Source organism: Triturus cristatus, chromosome 7 (genome assembly GCF_964204655.1).
Source record: "Triturus cristatus chromosome 7, aTriCri1.1, whole genome shotgun sequence".
NCBI classification, from domain to species: domain Eukaryota; kingdom Metazoa; phylum Chordata; class Amphibia; order Caudata; family Salamandridae; genus Triturus; species Triturus cristatus.
In genome coordinates this window covers 199,709,641-199,727,986 of record NC_140590.1, presented here as the reverse complement: position 1 = coordinate 199,727,986, position 18,346 = coordinate 199,709,641, and the positions used below count along the sequence as shown (strand labels likewise).

The window sequence follows — 18,346 nt, the reverse complement described above, 5'->3', positions numbered from 1 at the left end:
TTTGCTTCCCAAAGCCTTTTAGTCCCAGGACCCCCTACCCCAAGGTCAGAGCTATTAATAAAGGGGGAGCACTTAGCCCTCTTCCTCAGCCGAATAAGGCCTTGGGGACCCCATTCCCAGGGGCCATAATGTAAATAAAAGGGGAGATGGCATGTAGCCCCCTCTCTGTTCCTTTTTAGAGCCAGGAGACAATGTCCTCTGGAGCCAAATGTAATAAAAAAAGTATGACGGGGCATGCATCCTCACTTTCTGAGCCTTATTAGGCCCCGGGGACCACATGCCCTGGTCTGATAAATTAATAAAGGTAGGGGGGGTGCAGCCCCCCTCCCTGAGATTAATTAGGCCCCAGGGACACCATCCCTCTGGGACAAAATGTAAATAAAATAGCTACTCAACAGGAGTCCTTTCTACTGATTAATTGACAAGTGCCACCTCGTTTGGTGAAAATCTAGTGCATACTCCACACTACAGCTGAGTAAAGGACCATGAGTTAATGTCTCCATTGACCTTGTGTACATCTAATTTTGGCAATATGATTGTTCCTCAAGCGTATTTATACAAAAATCAGTGACAAAATGAACCCTCTTATAGAGAATAAGACCAGACTACAGACAAAGAGTGGGATCTCCAACAAACAAGGGTACTTCCTCTTAAATACATGGAGTAGGTGCTTCTTTGTTTGGTGGAGATGTCCTCATATTCTTCTGCATCAAGAAAGCACCATCAAAAAAATTCTCGTCTTGGTAAGTTTAGCTGTCTATCCACCTAGAAAATGGAGGAACACTGTTGAATACTACTAAAGTGGAAGGGGAGGGCCAAACGGGCAGAGCTTGTAAATGAGTTTGCACATTTGCATACTCAGCAGTCGTCAAAAGGGAGAACGATAGACTTGTATCTCAGAACCAGAAGATAACAATAAAGAACCAGCTTGTCTTGGACAGTCACTACAGAAGAGATTGTGTTCCAATAAATCAAAGATGCGGTCACCTCCATCAAGGACTTCAACTGCTTTTTTAACATGAAATTATGGGGAAATAACACTTACTGGTCGTTTTCAAACAGGGAGGGGGTCCTACTTCCCAAGCCTATTTTGGCTCAGGCGACTGAATGCCGGGGCTTGCATCATCTGAATAAAAGCAAGTGAGCTGACCCCAGGGGATGGTTTCCCCGAGGACATTTAAGGCTCAGGGAGGGAGGCCATGTGGTTCCCTTTCTTTTTTTTGAATTGGTGGCCCTGGAGGTTGGGGTCACCAGGGCCATTTTAAAGCTCAGGTAGGGGACAGCACAGTTCCTTTTTGCTTTGTGAATGCATGGCGCTACAGGTAATGGCATCTCCAGGGCTGAATAAGGCCCAGGGGAGGGGCCAGGCATCCTCCTCCCCATTATAATTTGATTGGGCCCCAGCATATATGGTCCCCAGGTCTGAAAAATGGCTCCAGAGAAGGGGGCATGCACCTCCTGTCCAGTAATGAATTCATTGGTTCCCGGCGATGGGGTCCTGGGGGCCAAAAATAGCTTGGGAAGGGGTGATGAGACCCCTCCAGCAGTTGATGTCCCTGGGGCCCTAAATGACCTCCTCTTCTTGTATGGAAATTAAAGAATGATGGCCACCAATATTTTTCTGTGATCATGAAGGACTCCAGCGGGATCATGGCTACATTTGCTGATATATTTTTTTATTTCAGCCACCAGGGGGCCCTCTGGGTACTCCCAATAGAGCCTTGAGGGGGCAGGTTATCCCTAGCCTGACACCTTATATTATTTATTTTTGCAAGTTCAGGACAGGGGGCTAAGTTCTGAGTCTTGTTATGGCTTTTGTCATGTTGCTGGCAGCCAATCAAAGTCTTACCCCCCCAGGAATGAATTTGGTCAAGGGGAAAAAATGCTCTCTGGCCAATCAGTACCCTCTATTTTTACATTGGTGCTCCTGTGATGCTCTTGCAAGCCTCTTGTAGACCCAACAGTCCAGATATGCAAATATTTTTAAATCTTTATTTTTCAAAAATACTAATTGGATTTACACTAAATTATAAAAACCACAATCTGCTGACCAAGGTCTATGTTCCAGACAAATTTGGTGCAATGCAATTAACCAGTTTTTCCTGTAGCCGTGCCTAAAGAAGTCGATGGAAAATGCATAGGAAAGTTTGCCTTTTTGATCCCCTCTTTTTCTTGGTCCCTGCTTGACTGATCACCGCAAATCTTTTCAGATGGGGCTAAATTAAAATTACACTTTTATTGCAAAGTTTTGTATAGATTCGTAAAATGATGCCAAAGTTATTAGCAAAGGAAAAAAGCAGTGTCTATGGAAAATCAATCCCAGTAATTAGAGTTATATAGATAGGACCATGATCACTAAAGGAAATGGATTTATTGGTTTGCAATAATGAGAGAAATCTTTAAAAAACATTTTTTTTTAAATCTCATCCACCTCAGGTCACTCCCGGAAAAGAATGAATGGGGAGTGCAAAAAGAAGAATTGATGGACAGAATGCAGATCAATGTCATACATTCACCCCAGTAAAAAGATCTGGGCCTAAATTCATTGTTTATTTGCTCACCATGCAATTCCAGTTTGGACCCAGCCACATGCAAATCAGTCTTGACCCTGCGCCCAATTGGAACAGTCCAGCCCGAACTGCCAGGCCAGGACCTCCCTTGACTGGAAACAAGCATCCTAGGACTGGTTTCGGGCACTCAGCCCTCATAAGCCAGGATAACTTGACTCCAGTTCCATGGAGAGCATGGGACCCACGTCTGGGCATAAGAATAAATGTGGGTCACAAAGCGAGTTTTCCCCGTGCAATTATTCAAAGGAACATTAGACACAACTACAGCCAAAACAACTAAACAGAACAACACCAAATTTGGCAGAAAGCTGGATCTTGGTCCAGTAGGCATGCCTTTTGTGATTTGATTTTGATAAATTAAGGCTTAAAATGTATGTGCATTTCACACCAAGGAAGATTTGTGGCGCAGAGAGTTCTAAAGATAACATCTGACTGGCTGCCAACACATCAACAAAGATGTGGCAGCAGCCATTTTTAGACGCAGTCCACTGTCCTGGAATATTCTTTTTTTTTAAACATTGTGAGGAGGCCGTCAATTATTATTATTTTTTTTAATGGGACCATGGACCAAAGGTGGATCACGTCATGGGAGGTTGCAGAAATTGATTTTTTAGAGGAGAGAGGCATGTGGCCACCTTCCCAGAGCCTTTGGGGGCCAGGGACACCATACTTTTTAGGGTCCCAGGGAACCAGCCCCTGGGATCAACTAGTTTATTTTGGAAGGGGGGTTTTGCACCCGCATCCCTGACAACTTCAAGGCCCTGTGGACTACATCCAGTGGGGCTGAACTAATAGTTTTGGTAACAAGCATGTGGCCCCCTCCCTGAGCCTCACGGAAGGCCCTCGAGACCCAAGGACCCAACTCCTTGAGCCCTATCAAAGAATTTTTGCAGGTACTCCATCCCTCTGGACACTGCTCTTTTCTGCCCTGGACAGTGAGAGCAGAGAATACAAATTTAAATCCATGTTTCAATTTGGGAGCAACGAAATGAAGCATCCAGGCTGGAAAGCCGGCAGGTCCATGGGGGACTTGAGGCCCTCTCTGCAGATCCCATCTGCTGGCCATACTGTGTATGGCTTGGGTGGCCAACTGGGTTCTCACTTTAAAATAAATGACTGCTCTAGCCAGCACCCACTATGGATGATGGCTGTTTAGTCGGTTGGAGCCATGGGTACATTGTGGCATCCCAGTGGCCCCAACGCTATAAAATGTGGGCATGCTTGGGTGGCACTGGGACACACCAAAATGAGCTACAAAACAAATAGGAATAATATTAAATGAGAGGTAGGAGCCTCTAGGGTGGGTCCAGGAGTTCTACTCAGTGGAAGGTTTGGCCACGTTTAGGTAGAGAGGGGCACTCTCGGATTATTTGCAGTAGTGCACACAGGAACTGCTGCAAAAATGAGTATGATAACCCCTGTTGGTTTGGGGTGGTTGACCAAGACTCACACCCACTTACAGGCTAGTGCCAGGCATACATGTGAAGCTCCTAAGTACCTTCTTCAAAACACCATTGCAGCTATGAAAGACAGAAAAAGTACTGCTTCTGTAGTTGAGACCTGTGAGGAGACCTGAAAGGCTAGGCCTGCTCCCACTTGTACCCAGGACAAACATTTGGACTCTGAGGGTCAGTTGGCTGTCCTCCGGTGTGGCTACAGAGATGCAACAAGCTGCAAGAGTTCTTTTCCATGAAGTGTTCAGATGACCAGTATCAACTCTAGCTGCACTTGACCCCCACCTCCTGTTCCTGGGGTCCTGGTACCCTTGGAGATGTCTAACTGGACTTCTTCAAATATGTCTAAAAAGTTGGGCTTAGAAAATTATTAAATGTTCGCCGGAGAACTGACACTAACCACCAATCCGCCTAACCTGCGACTTTGGTGTGCTGAAGAAACATATTTTTCCTTGTGGGAGCTTCCCTGTAGCAGCAAATCTGTTACAGCAAGCCCTTAGCATGAAGGTATCTGGTCTTGTGGAACTTATTGTGAGACACTGCTTGCAATCTTGTTCCACTGGAAGATTCTGGGCTCTGAAAAAAACAAAGCGCAGGTATCTGTGGAGATCAAAGACCCCCCAAATTTCCAACAGTGTCGCCTGCTAAAACCAACAGCTTCACTGGGACCTCGTCTATCAGCCAACCAACTTCAAAAGAACTTCTTCACAACCTTTCCCCACTAGAGGACTTCTATTTCAATTTCAGAGACTGGTACACACCTGTTTGCTGTATCCAACCAATGCTCCAATGCAGTTGGCCTGAATTATTCCTAAATCCCCTCCTGCTGCGACTATAGACTATCATTGATGCCTATTGCTATCTGGCACTATTTTGCCTTAAGTCTTCTAGGATGCACATTTTTGCTTTTCATTTCACAACTTTTGTCATTTTGCTGTCATTTCGTTTATTAAATCTTTTTGGACGTTTTACTCTATTTTTATAAACTTAAGTGGAATTTATATTGCATTGTGTTTTTCACTTTTTGACTGTCTTAGTACACGTAACATATTTACCCATTCTGTGCTCTGTGCCACAGTGATCAGGGATTATGCTTAGATTTAAATTATTGTTGGTTTTGGCTGGACCTAATAGGTTAGTTAATGTATTACCTGTGATTGACTACTATAAACCCAAATTAATAATTCACTATCTCGCAGGAGTAAACTGCTTCAATTACTTGGGCCCACCACATATCATTATCGCAAACATCAAAAACAAATTTCCTCGAACAGAAATAAGTTTGGCAGCAACATGCTTTCTGGTTCTTTTTAACTTTACCTTATTGGGAAATGTAAATGCTCTAATTAATGCCTACAAATCTGTCGCCGACTGACTCAAAGTTCTGGCTCTTGACTGAAACTATGATGGAATTACTTTTTGTTTCTTCTATGCGGTCGTTCAAGTTATTGAAACCACAGAATGAATATGAGCCTTAGAATACGAATATACCCAGTAATCCTTCATCAGCCATTGCTTGGATAGAAATGTTCTCAAAAATCGACTTCCACTCCGGTCAAATACTCAATACATGAAGAACAGTAAAAAAACGAAAGGCCTGACATATGTCAGTTTCATGTGTAAAAGAAATGTTCAGGGGCACTATATTAACTCAACTCTGCCACAAAATGTAATCTGTCTTCCTTAGTATCCCTCATGTAAACGTTCACCTACTTCATATCAAGTATCACTCTGAAACATCCAAAAAGATATGTGCTCATTCTATATATATATATATATATATAAATAAACATATATTCTATCAGTGGTATTAAACTCCTTTGCTCACTGTATCCTTTGTGTTTTCCAAGTTCACATTATCAAATATCTATGTTCCAGTGCCATTTCTTTGACAAAAAACAGTATTTAAAAAAGAAAATCATATTCATAGATGGAACAAAACTGAAGTGTGAAATACTTATGAAGTTCTTGATATGCAAGCAAGCGGTTTCTCAATTGACGTTCTGTGTTGATGTGTACATAGGAGACTAATCAATACCTGCAGATGCACAGGTTCACTGCCCTAGAGCTTAAAACAGCTGCACCCTTGGTAATTCCAGAGAACGAAACAAATGAGAAAGTAAAACTTACTGTTCCAGTTGGTATGTTTTCCTTCTTGGCCAACAGGTGCTGCACTGGTGGGTGGGAAATGATTCGATCAAAGGCAGCTCCTTCGTGCTCGGAGACCCACCCTGCGCGACAAATCGATGGAGTCTGGCTGAAGAAATGCAGTGCGTCAGTGAAGGCACAGACAGGAAATGTACTCATAGCAATGACTATTTAAACTGTTAGCTTGCATAACAACCCTTAAGGCAGAAGCGCAAGTATATAGTACTCAAGTTTGTTCATGTTTGTATCAGCAATTGATGTCAAATTGAATCTCTGTTAGTTTTATTGTTAAGAATTAATTCAGCTCTGTTTTTGCTGGCTTGGCATTAAGCACCCGAGAAAACATAACACACACATCAGATAAGATCATAGTAAATTAGACAGGGGATAGGATTGGAAGAGCAATATGTTCACATTTTTTGGAAGGACAAATGATCTTCCAGCACCTTAAGGATGAGCAGGAGAGCAGCCCTGGCTGGATGTATGAATCCATTTAGCATTTCTTAATGGACCGAATACATTTTTTGGGCAGCTAAGAAATGCTGAATGGACTTTTCATATGCACAAATACCATTAGGCATCGCAAATTGGGATTTCTACCCAGTAAAAATTGCAATTTACGATCTCCTAAATTGGAAATCGCAAATAGGGATTATTCTATTTGCGATTCGTATGCACATGTACAGGGCATTTCCACAAAATGTGAATTAGGCGTGTAGGAAATGCAATTACCATCGACTCCAAATCAATGGCAACCATGTGCAATTTACAACAAGCATTTGTAAATGCAGAAGGTTTGCCTATGTTATTAATAATAGAGGTGCTGAGCAGAAGACAGGGACAGGACTTTAAGGATGGTGGAAGAAAGAGACATGAGATGAACTCAATACTGGAAGGCTTTGGTGTACAACAACCTGGGCAGTACCAGCAGTTGACTCCTAAGAAATGTTTAGGACCCTAGTACATTATTTTGACAAACCAAGCACTACGGAGTTAGTGTATCTCTGGCCCCAGGAGAAAAAGGTTATGATTGGCATTAACCCAGCACCAGAGGCGGCTCCCCCATTGGGGCATGGGGGCGTCGCCCCACTGCTTTCTCGTCATGCGAGAAGGCAGAAACATAAATGGTAATAACTACCATTTGATGTTTCTGCCTTCTCACACGGCAAGAAAGCAGAAGTGCCTGGTTGGGGGTGGGCGGTCCTGCTCGAGGGCAGGGGGGAGTGGCTTGTTCACTGTTGTGGGTACTGACTGTTTGGTTGGCCCTGGGGCCGACCAAACAGTCAAGACCCACAACAGTGGGCAAGCCACTCCCCCCTGCCCTCGAACAGGACCGCCCACTCTCCCATTTTCTCTATGTAGGCAGCCTACATAGAGAAAATGGCCCGGGTGGGCTGCGCTCTGCTGCGCCTCACCAATCACAATGCTGCCATTGCAGCGTTGTGATTGGCGGAGGGGAGGGAGAGATGCTGCCTTTCCATGATGACGAGGGCTGCAGGTCAAAATTCGAAAATGGTGGACGGCGGGAGAATATTCTTCTTTAATTTTTCTTCAATTAAACGCCTCCCCCCTCTTCTCCCACGACGACCCAATTTCCACCCCACCTCCCACCCACCTGTCATTCCGGCCGCGACTGCGCTAGAGCCCCGGACAAACTGTTTGCAAAAAAAAGAGCTTGCTGAACATCTCCACCGCAACTTCCCCGACAAAACTTGTCACTTCGGATTGAAATAATCCACCACAACAAGAATCATTTCATGTCTATTGCTAATTGCAAGCACAGCTGAGTCCCAGAGGGGAGTTCTTGCACAGTCCCAGGCATTTATACAGGGCCCAATCTGTTGTGCAGCACTTGTTCACACACGGAAGAAAAAAAACAAAATACCAGCAAAGGCAGAAAGAAGCAGAGTCACAGGTCCCTTGTAATCCGCCTGCCTTCCCACTGACATCTGGGGCCACAATCATTCCTGGTTTTCTCGTACGGTTTACAAAAGCTGAAGTGACCTTAAGCTACTAGTATGCAGGCTTTTTTGAATGAAGACCGCGGACCTTTCAGGTGCATTTAGGCGCGCTGCTGCATCAGTTTTACATTTTTTTTCTTTTTAGTGTGATATATGGTTTCCTGTAACTTTTAAAACACGAGTGTGAACTCGAGGTCACTGACAAGGAGCAGGTGAGGTCAGACTTTCATTAAAAGCGAAGGGGAAAAAGGGAATTTGCAAATGTTCTCGTGAGGAGAGGCCAGAAAAAGCCTGTATATTGCAAATTTAGGAAGATCCCTGTATGAGGTACATAGACAGTTCACCTTCTCTTTCTCCGTTTTTTTAATCTGCATTTCTCCCTGCAGCTTCCTTCTGGTGCCTCTCCCTGGCTCTCATTAGCAGTCACTGTGCCTCTCTGTAATTGTAAAGTAACTCTCACTTCGTCTGCCGTGTGTGGCCTCTCTGTTTTTCTGATGTTCAAGCCCTGTGTGCATTGATAGCGCCTCAATGACTGTCTTTCTCCATGCTTGCTTTGTGTCAGCAGCTTGTCTGTTATTCTGAGGCCTTTTTTTGATGTCCTGCGGCAGTGCCTATTATTGGGCAGCATCCGGTGCGTGCAGCTACTGTTGTTCATGTCCCAGGTCCTTAGTACCGCTGCACTTCAATTGGACAGCCAAGACTTCATCTAGGCACTTAAAAGGGAACTCCCCTCATTAGGAGTGTCTGTGTCCCCTTAATGGGCCCCGTTCCTACAAGGAATGGGGAGCTGATCGGGCCTCATGTATACAGCACAAGGATTACCTTTGTGTGGTTACAAATATATGGACAGTATATGTAAACAGAAGTCAGAAATGTACTTAGGGGGGGCGTGGCTAGGCGCCCGAGGAAGATGGCGGCGTCGGCGTAGGGGCTCCGTCCATACCAGAGCTCACCGGCGGTTCGCGCTCCTCAGGCGAACAATGGAGGGAAGCCTTCACTGTCGGAAGGTGTTGGGCATGTCCTGGGCCCTCCTTCGATGCTGCGGCGGACTTGCTTTTGACTCTGCTGCCCGTTTCAATCCCGGTCGTGGCTCTGCATCGGCCGCGACCCCCATTTTGTTTGTTTCTGCCCGTAATTCCCTCAGCAGCGCGTTTCATCGCGCATTGTATTCCCGGTTGCTGTATTGAACCTGCAATGCTCCCTGCACTACTAGCAACACAGATGTCACAGACCTGCATCGCTGGGTGACTTTTTATTAATTGGTATGGCTGTTTCATGGACTTAATTGATATTTTTTGCTCTCCTCACATCCGGCGGCCATTTTGAGAACTCATTCTGCATCTCCTGGCTCTTTGGTATTCATGTTTCTCTAGCTTAGCATTTTTTCTCGTCAATTCTTTTTGCTTGCTCCTTTTTTGATCTCCACGTTCTTTGGATCCCGCAAAATACTTGTTTTTATCTCCAGTCTGGCAGTGTGAACCTGCATTTCATAGGCCCGTTGATGGCCGACGGTTCCAGCAAGATCCAAAAGCGCAATTACATCAAAAACTCCAAGCTCTTCATGGAACTGGCTCATTTAGAAGCCTCTCAGTCTCCCCCTACTAGTGAGACGACGCCGATCATGGAAGCCCCCTCACAGTCTTCAGTAAAAATGACGCCTAAGAGGTTAAAAAAGGATCCAACTTCGCCTCCCAAGTCCTCTTCGACCATTTCGATGGAGTTACTCCTCGAAGAGATACGGGCCTTGCGCCCTTTCATGGAGGAAACCAATGCTAAGTTGCAGGTTCTTACTGACAATTGGGCTCTGATGGATGAAAGAATGTCTTCGGTGGAACGTGATGTCTCCTCTCTTCAGGATTCTGCAGCCAAGGTCACCCATATGCATGCGCAGATCTCCTCTCTCCAGAAGCAGGTGGAGGACCTGGAAAATCGAAACAGACGCAATAATCTTCGCCTTTACGGCCTGGTAGAAGGCTGTGAGGGGAGTGATCCCATCACTTTTTTCAAGTCTTTTCTTCCTAAGCTTTTACACTTGCCTGAGGATACCCCACTCAATATCCAGCGTGCCCACAGGCTTGGACGAGCTTCCTCCTCTCTCTCCACGTCAGTGAAACCCAGAGGTGTAATAATGTATTTTTTGGAATACACAGATCTGCTGAAAGTTCTTTCAGCAGCCAGAGCCTCTCCTCGTCTCACATGGTCGGGTTCCACATTGTTCTTTGCGCAGGATTACGCCAGAGCCACTGCAAATCGTCGTAAGGCCTTCTTGGACATGAGACCTGACCTTCGCTCCATTGGTGCTAGATACGGTCTTTTCCATCCTTGCTTATTCAAAGTCACCTACAATAATAAGACTACGACATATGAGGAGCCTACGCGACTTCGGAGTTTCCTGAATTCCTGCGGCCAGGCTGATATGGAGCTTTCTGGCCCTTCCTCTTCTCTTCCACCGTGACTTTTTCTTAAGTTTTATTATGATGTTCCAGTTTCTTATGTCTGCAGATTTTTCTAATTCAACTGTTCTTAAACATGCATGTTCTCTTGATGAGTTTATGCTTTTCATTGTAGTATTTGTAATTGGCGTTGTGATTCCTTGGTTCGTCCTACTCATTGCTTGTCTTCTGCCCTTGTCGTCTGCCGTTGCCTAACCTTGTTACTTTTCTTCCTTCACGGATCAATGTTTCACGTTCCGTCCTGTTTCTATGGTTGGACGTCTCACTGACCCCGAGTGTCCTGCCTTCTCCAGTTGGCCCTACTTCCCTCCCCCCGCCTCCACGTACGTCCTTGTTTGTCCCTGTTCCTGATCGTACCTTCCCTGAGTTACCCCTTGTAAGTATTCCTCATTCCTTTTTTGACATGTCTGTTCTTGTTTTGTTTCTCCTTACTTTGATCTTTCTCTTCATATCTTCAGGTTTATTGGTGTCAGTACCTTTTACGCGACCTTTTTCTTCTTCCCTTTTTCTCTCCTTCTTTATCCTCATCGCTTGTTGGCTCCCTTGGTCATGCTTCTTTCACTTTATATATTTTATCCCCCCGTTACTTCATCTCTCCTTTGACTCATATTTAAGTTCTTTTCCCTTTGGCCTTCTTCTCTCTTGTCTTGCTTGTTCATTGGTCCTTTTGCGCATTTTCTTTTTTCTCTTTCATTTGACCTTACTTATCAATATCTCTGGACTTCATTTTATCTTTTCATCGATTTCAACAACACCTTGGCTTTTTTCTATCTTTATGACATCTCTTAGTCCTCTTTTACTCTTCTTTCTCTTGTCCATTCCATTTCTTCTCTATTCTTATTTCTTTCTTTCTTTTTCCTACGTTCTTATTTCTCGCGAGGCTTTCTCTCGATGTTTTAATTTTTCTTTGCATTATTCTTTTAATAATCCTTAATGTCAGTACGTATTGTTTCTTGGAACGTTAAAGGTCTTCATTCTCCTATTAAGAGGCAAAAAATTCTCTCTCATTTAGCCAAGTTGAATGTAGATATTGCCTTCTTGCAAGAAACCCATTTGTCTGACATTGAAGCTGCTAAGCTTAAGAGGGGATGGGTAGGTGATGTGTTCTCTGCTCCTGGTGATGGTAAAAGAAATGGTGTGGTTGTGTTAATTCGCAAATCTCTTTCTCACTCGCTCTTGGCTTCTGAGTCAGACCCTCAAGGTAGATGGTTATTTGTCAAACTTTCCTCGAAGGGTATCCCCATCTCCCTTCTCAACATTTACGCACCTACTGGCGGTGACCCTGCCTTTTGGCGCACAATGGCTTCTCGTATTTCTGAATACGTTGATGACAATTTTATTATGGCAGGAGATTGCAATCTACCCCTCGATCCCTTTTTAGATAGACATTCCAAAGCATCTTATGTCCCTAATAAGTCTCATAAACTGTTTGTTCAAGCAATATCCCAGCACAAACTCATTGATGCCTGACGTTTATGTAACCCTATTACTAAAGAGTTTACCTTTTACTCCCCATCCCACCAATCACAGTCCCGCATTGATTACATCTTCCTTTCCCATCATATCTCTAAGTCCCTCACTCATGCCGATATTGGCCCCATCTTGTTCTCTGATCACGCCCCTGTACTGGTTAACATTGATGTCTTACCCAAGTCCACTGGGCCAAAACGATGGCGCTTTAATAACACGCTACTTCTTGATCCCAAATTCACCACCTCCTTTGTTGAATTTACTAAAGAATTTTTTGCCATAAATGACACACCCACTTTGCCCAAGCATACTATTTGGGACGCTTATAAGGCTGCAGCCAGGGGTTTCATCATTGATCATGTGGCCAGAAAGCGTAAGACCGCTCGCAAGCGTGCGAGTGATCTTCTCCTCACGATTAAAAAATTGGAGCACTCTTTCTATACTTCTCATTTGCAGGAAAGCTTGACTACTCTTATTGAAGCTAAGATGCAATTTAACAAACAATCCACTGATGATGCTTCGCTATATTTGTTGAAATCTAGTTCAAAATTTTACGGGGGTAAGAACAAAGCGGGGAAGGTTTTAGCCAATTATTTAAAAGTCAAGCAACATAAATTGAACATTGAGTCTGTTTATGATGTCAATTCTGTTTTAAAGCATACAGATGTTGATATTTTAGAGGAATTTTCCCGCTTTTACTCCACGCTTTACTCTTCTGAAACTCACCCTACTGCCCAATCCCTCGCTACCTTTTTTTCCAGCATTAAGGCACCTCCCAAATTTCCTGTTGACTTATCCATTCTTGAACTACCCATCCCTAACTCCGAACTACACACCACACTTCAGTCACTCAAGAAGGATAAGGCCCCGGGTCCGGACTGATTTACAGTTGAATTTTATCTGCACTTTTCTAAATTACTATTACCCAGATTGCATTCTCTTATTGATTCTTTTATACTCAGTGGCACTTCCTCTGGCACTTTCTCAGACGCCCATATATGCAGTATGCCCAAAGAAGGAAAAGACACCCAACATTGCAAGAACTATAGACCAATCTCCTTGGTTAACATTGATTACAAGATATATGCTAAATCTCTTGCCATAAGATTAGATCCCTTTCTTCCTGAACTGTTGGGCCCGGAACAATCTGGATTTGTTAAGGGTCGTTTCATCACAGATAATACTAGACTTCTGTTCAATGTCCTGTCCAAATCCTCAAGGTTCCAGGATTCGCTAGCGGCAATTGCTTTGGACGCAGAAAAAGCGTTTGACAGAGTGGAGTGGACTTTCCTTTTTTCCGCCCTCAGATGGTTTGGGTTTGGTCCTAATTTTATTTCCTTTGTTTCTTTTCTGTATTCCAGTCCCAGAGCGGCGGTTTGTGCTAATGGCCTAGTCTCTTCTTTTTTCAGATTAGGCAGAGGAGTTCGTCAGGGTTGTCCCCTCTCCCCCTTCCTTTTTTTTTTAAGAAACCTTTCTTACACAATAAAATACATACAAGGGCCTACAACCACCAAGGCCGGCCGCTACAGAGCCCGAGGGCCCGCAATGCAACGCCACATATTCAAATGAACCAGAAGCGAAGCTCCCGGCAGTTCGTGAGCACATGCAACAGGCCGTGGCCATAGGCCAAGAGCAATCGGAAAAAACAGTTTCATTTTCTATTAAATGCAAAACACACTCAAGGCAATGAGAGTCCGAAATAGCAGCGTGCGCTTCCCAGGACGGGGGACAACGTACAGTATCAGAAGCAGTTCTTGACAGGAAGTGGCAGCGGGGGGCAATGGGAAAACAAAACATGAAACACACTTCACACAATCCCGCAGAATGCGTGGCTAGGGGGACAAAGCAATATCGACCTCTAACGGCAGAGGCGGGGTGCAGATATGTCCATGATATGAATTCCATGGACCCCATACCTTCGTCCACTTCCCAGGCTTGCCTCTCGCCACATACACCGTCTTTTCCCTAAACATACACCAGTCCATATTCTCCTTCCATACCGCGATCGTGGGCGGCCTGTGGGCTGTGCTATGTTACGCTTAGCCACCATGTACCCCAGAGTCACCCACTGCGTTTGTGCCACATTATAGTCATTCGGTTCCCAGACATTCAACAAACACCTCCTAGCCTCTGGCAACAGAGCAACGTGCGTGACCTCCTCCATTACGGCGTGGATACCGTTCCAAAATCGCACAACCTCCAAACATTCCCATAGGATATGAAGAAAGGTGCCCGACAGGCCACATCCACGCTTACACATTCCATCCCTCGAGTAACCCATACGTAGCAAACCGGGCCCCGTGACATACACTCTATGGAGGATCTTCAGCTGTACAAATCGTAAGCGGGCCGCGATCGCCACCTCTTTCGGGGAGGCCACCGCCGATACCCAGTCCTCATCGTCCAGTTCCAAGCCGTCGCCCGTCCATGCCTCCCGGAGACGGATCAGCAAGTCCGCGCGATCATTAATACGTTTTTTGTAGATCAGAGAGATAGTGCTGTCAGGCACATAGCCATCCAACACTCTATCCTCCAGCGGGGAATATTCGGGGATAGCAGCAGCGTCCGGGAAGACGGAACACAGCGCATGGTAGACTTGTGCATACCGGAAGTACTCTCTATCATTTAATTTGTATTCGGTTTTAAGCATTTCAAACGTTTTGAAAGACCCCTTTGCCCAAAGATCACCCACCTTACATATACCAATCATATCCCATTTCTCAAAGCCTTTCGTTTTCCACAAACAACCCAGCCGCCCGGAGGCATACAACGGCGTCGACCGAGTCAAGCGATCCCTCCACCCCATCGCAGCACTCGCCGCATGCCACACACGTACCGCGACCTGCGTGGGTCCTGTCAACCGTGCATCCGGGGTCACCGAATACAGCGCCCTATTATAATCCCCACCCGGGAGCAGTAATTTATCCATCTCGAAGGCCGGATTTAAGGCAGGACCGTATATCCCGTGGTTCACCGCCGCCAATTGAGACGCCCAATAGTATCTTTTAATATCGGGGAGGGCGACCCCCCCATCGTACCAAGGGTGCGTCAACTTGGCGAGAGCGATCCGCGGCCGCCCGTCCCAAAACAGTTGGCGCTGAAGACCCTCCACCTCACGAAAATAACGGGCTGGCACGACATCTAGAGTGTTTTGCAAAGCGTACAAGAAGCGAGGTAGCGACATCATTTTAAACAATGCCGCCCGTCCGAGCGGCGAGAGCGGCAGTCGTCGCCACCTCGCGACATCGGCCTTCAATCGCTGGAGGGGAGTGAGAAGGTTTCGCTCATAGCGGACCGCGGGATCCAGAGAGATAAAGATTCCCAAATATTTGAACCCCAGTGTAGCAATCTGGATAGGGCAATCCCGCGGTAGGAGGGGGGCCTCGCCCGAGAGGACGTAAACACATGACTTGGCCCAGTTGATAACCAGGCCAGAGTTGCGACCAAAGGAATTCAATACATCCACCAATACAATTAGCGACTGTCGGGGAGAGGTAAGATACAGAAGGATATCATCCGCGTAAAGGGAGACACGGTCCTCAAACTCCGGCGTCCATCTAATACCCCGCAGCGACGGCTCCCAACGCAATCAAGCAGTGAGAGGCTCCAAAGAAAGTGCAAAAAGAAGGGGTGATAACGGACAACCCTGCCGCGTACCTCTCCCCAGTGCGAAGGGAGCCGACACCCTACCATTCACCACAACCTGAGCCAATGGGTCAGCATACAGTAATTTTAACCTACCAATAAACTCAGGGCCGAACCCGAATTTCGCCAACACGGCCCACATATACGGCCACTCCAAAGTGTCGAACGCCATAGTAGCATCTAAAGATGCCAAGATGGCCGGCTCACGTATAAACTCCGCTCTAGCAAGCACGCCGTGCAACCGCCTCAAATTCAGGGCGGTATTCCGATGGGGTATAAAACCGGACTGATCCTGATGAATCAGGTCGCCCACGACCCGAACCAGCCGATTAGCCAATACCTTATCCAGGATTTTGGGTTCTGCGTTCAACAGCGAAATGGGCCTATAGGAGGCGCAGCGATCTCGTGGCTTCCCCTCTTTGTGTATCACAACTATGGTGGCGAGACGTTGGTCAGGGGGAAGGAAACCCGCCGCACGTGCCGCGAAAAACATGTCCCGAAGATACGGCGCTATCTTATCGGGACGCAACTTATATAGTTCAATGGGAAGACCATTAGGACCCACAGCCTTACCAGACGCGATCGAGCGAGTGGCCAAAGCGATCTCATCTGACGACAACTTCGCCTCCATCAGTATTGCATAAGCCTCCGATAGGGTTGGCAGTGCGATGTCTCTAAGCAACAGATGAGAATCCTCCTCCGAACGCAAATGAAACCGGAGAGTATACCCCGCGGAAATAATCCGCGAAGCAGTCAACAATCTCCACGGGGTCAGTCACACGCACTCCATCCATTCTCTCCACCACGGGCACCACCCTGCTCGCTCTCTCCTTCTTATCCAACCAAGCAATCAACTTTCCGGCCTTATCCCCCACATCATACAGTCGTCCTTGCTGCTCTCTACTCATCCCTTTAGCGGCATCCGTGACTAACGCTCTATAATCTGATTGTTTGAGGCTGAGAACGTGCAATTTCTCTTCAGTGACCCCCCGCGCCAAGTCCTCCTCCATTTCAGCTATTTCAGTTTCCAGGCGAACCACCTCTGCTCTCCCGCACTTCTTAACATGGGAGATAAGTGACAAGGCCTGCCCCCTGACCACCACTTTATACCCCTCCCATAGGGAGACAGCCGACGACACCGACCCCACATTATCGTTGAAGTAGTGATCGGTGGACTTGACCATCTCCTCGCGGATCTTAGGGTTACGTAAATACCAGGGGTTAATGGGCACTACTCTCCCCTCTGCCTCAGGGACAACCTTCAATTGCAACCATATAGGGGAATGGTCAGAAATACCTTGGGCCAAATGACGCACCTCCCCAATCATCCCAGCTTGGATCGCCGGCATAAGCATGTAATCGAGTCTCGAGAGACTCCCATGGGCCCCCGAGTGAAAGGTGTACTGCGCCTGTCCCGGGTGCATCAATCTCCAGCAATCTACAAGCCCCAAAGTGTCCAGAAAGCCACCCAACCAGGCCTGAGCCCTAGGGTGATCCCTGGGGGGGCGACGGTCCTCCAACCCGGATACAACAGCGTTAAAGTCACCCCCCAACACCAGAACGCCCCCAGGGAGTCCCAGGACCAGATGCCCCAAATCAGCAAATGTAGCCGCCTGTAACCCCGGAGGCACATAAACAGCAACGAGCGAAACAGTCCTACCCTCCCATCTCCCCACCAGTGCCACATAACGCCCCCTATCATCGTGAAGCACCTCGTCCACCTCCAGTGGGAGAGAGGCCCTAACCAAAATGCCCACTCCCCTCGAGCCAGAAGTGAAACCAGAGTGAGCAGCAAGGCGATAGCCCCTCCTATTTAGGGCATGGAAGGAGTTCCCAATCAAATGTGTCTCCTGCAGGAAAACAATGTCGGGCGAAATCCGTTTCAAAAACTGCCACACCACCCCGCGCTTGATCCTGTCCCCCAATCCATTCACATTCCACGAAAGGATTCTCAATCCCCTACCCCCCACCCCACTCCCGTGCATGATACCCACATCCCGGAAAACACAACCTGGACAAGTCAGCAGAGAACTTCACATTGCCTTGCGAAACAAACAAACAGTCCCCAACAACCCCCCTCCCCCACAATCCCCAAACCACAAGTCCCCCCTCCCTGCACCCCTGCTTGGGCCCAAACAGCCCCCCCAACTCGCAGTGTGCCTGTCGCCCTAACATATACCATGAAAAGAACCCCAGAAGGAGGAAAGGGCCCAAATAAGCTCCCCACAACCTCCAGGCATTTGAAGGGCATATTGTGTCAAACTAGTGTCCAGTTGAGCCAAGGTACAAAACGTCACCAGTCTAGTCCATCACCAGGAACCAAGTTCTAGTCCTGCTCGACCAAATCCTCCCCGCTCTCCGCCATCCGAGTGTCTCGATCCTGTCCCCGAGGCAGGGCATCCAACCAGTCTCCAACCGCCTCCGGCCGGTCGAAGAAGTGTGAGCGACCCCGGAACTCAACCCGCAGCCTAGCCGGGAATAACATTGCGTATTTCAGCTCCATGTCCCTCAAGCGCCGTTAGATGCCCAAAAATCCCAGCCGTTGTTTTTGGACCGCTTGCGTGAAGTCCGGGTAAAAGCTGACATTAGAGTTCTCAAACTTCAGAGGCCCGGCCACCCTCGACGCCTGAAAGATAGCATCCCTA

General features: G+C 46.8%; 1 protein-coding gene across 2 annotated transcripts in view; it reads right to left on the bottom strand.

Moving 5' to 3' along the window:
- LOC146809211 (putative methyltransferase DDB_G0268948) overlaps positions 1-18,346 on the bottom strand; it is a 469,094-nt gene that overhangs the window by 354,114 nt on the left and 96,634 nt on the right. The window contains exon 2 of one of the 2 annotated variants that reach the window (XM_085616031.1): positions 6,155-6,281. The gene's annotated coding sequence lies outside the window, so the exon portion shown is untranslated. The remainder of the gene's footprint in view (positions 1-6,154; positions 6,282-18,346) is intronic. The other variant, XM_085616030.1, reaches the window with a different exon arrangement.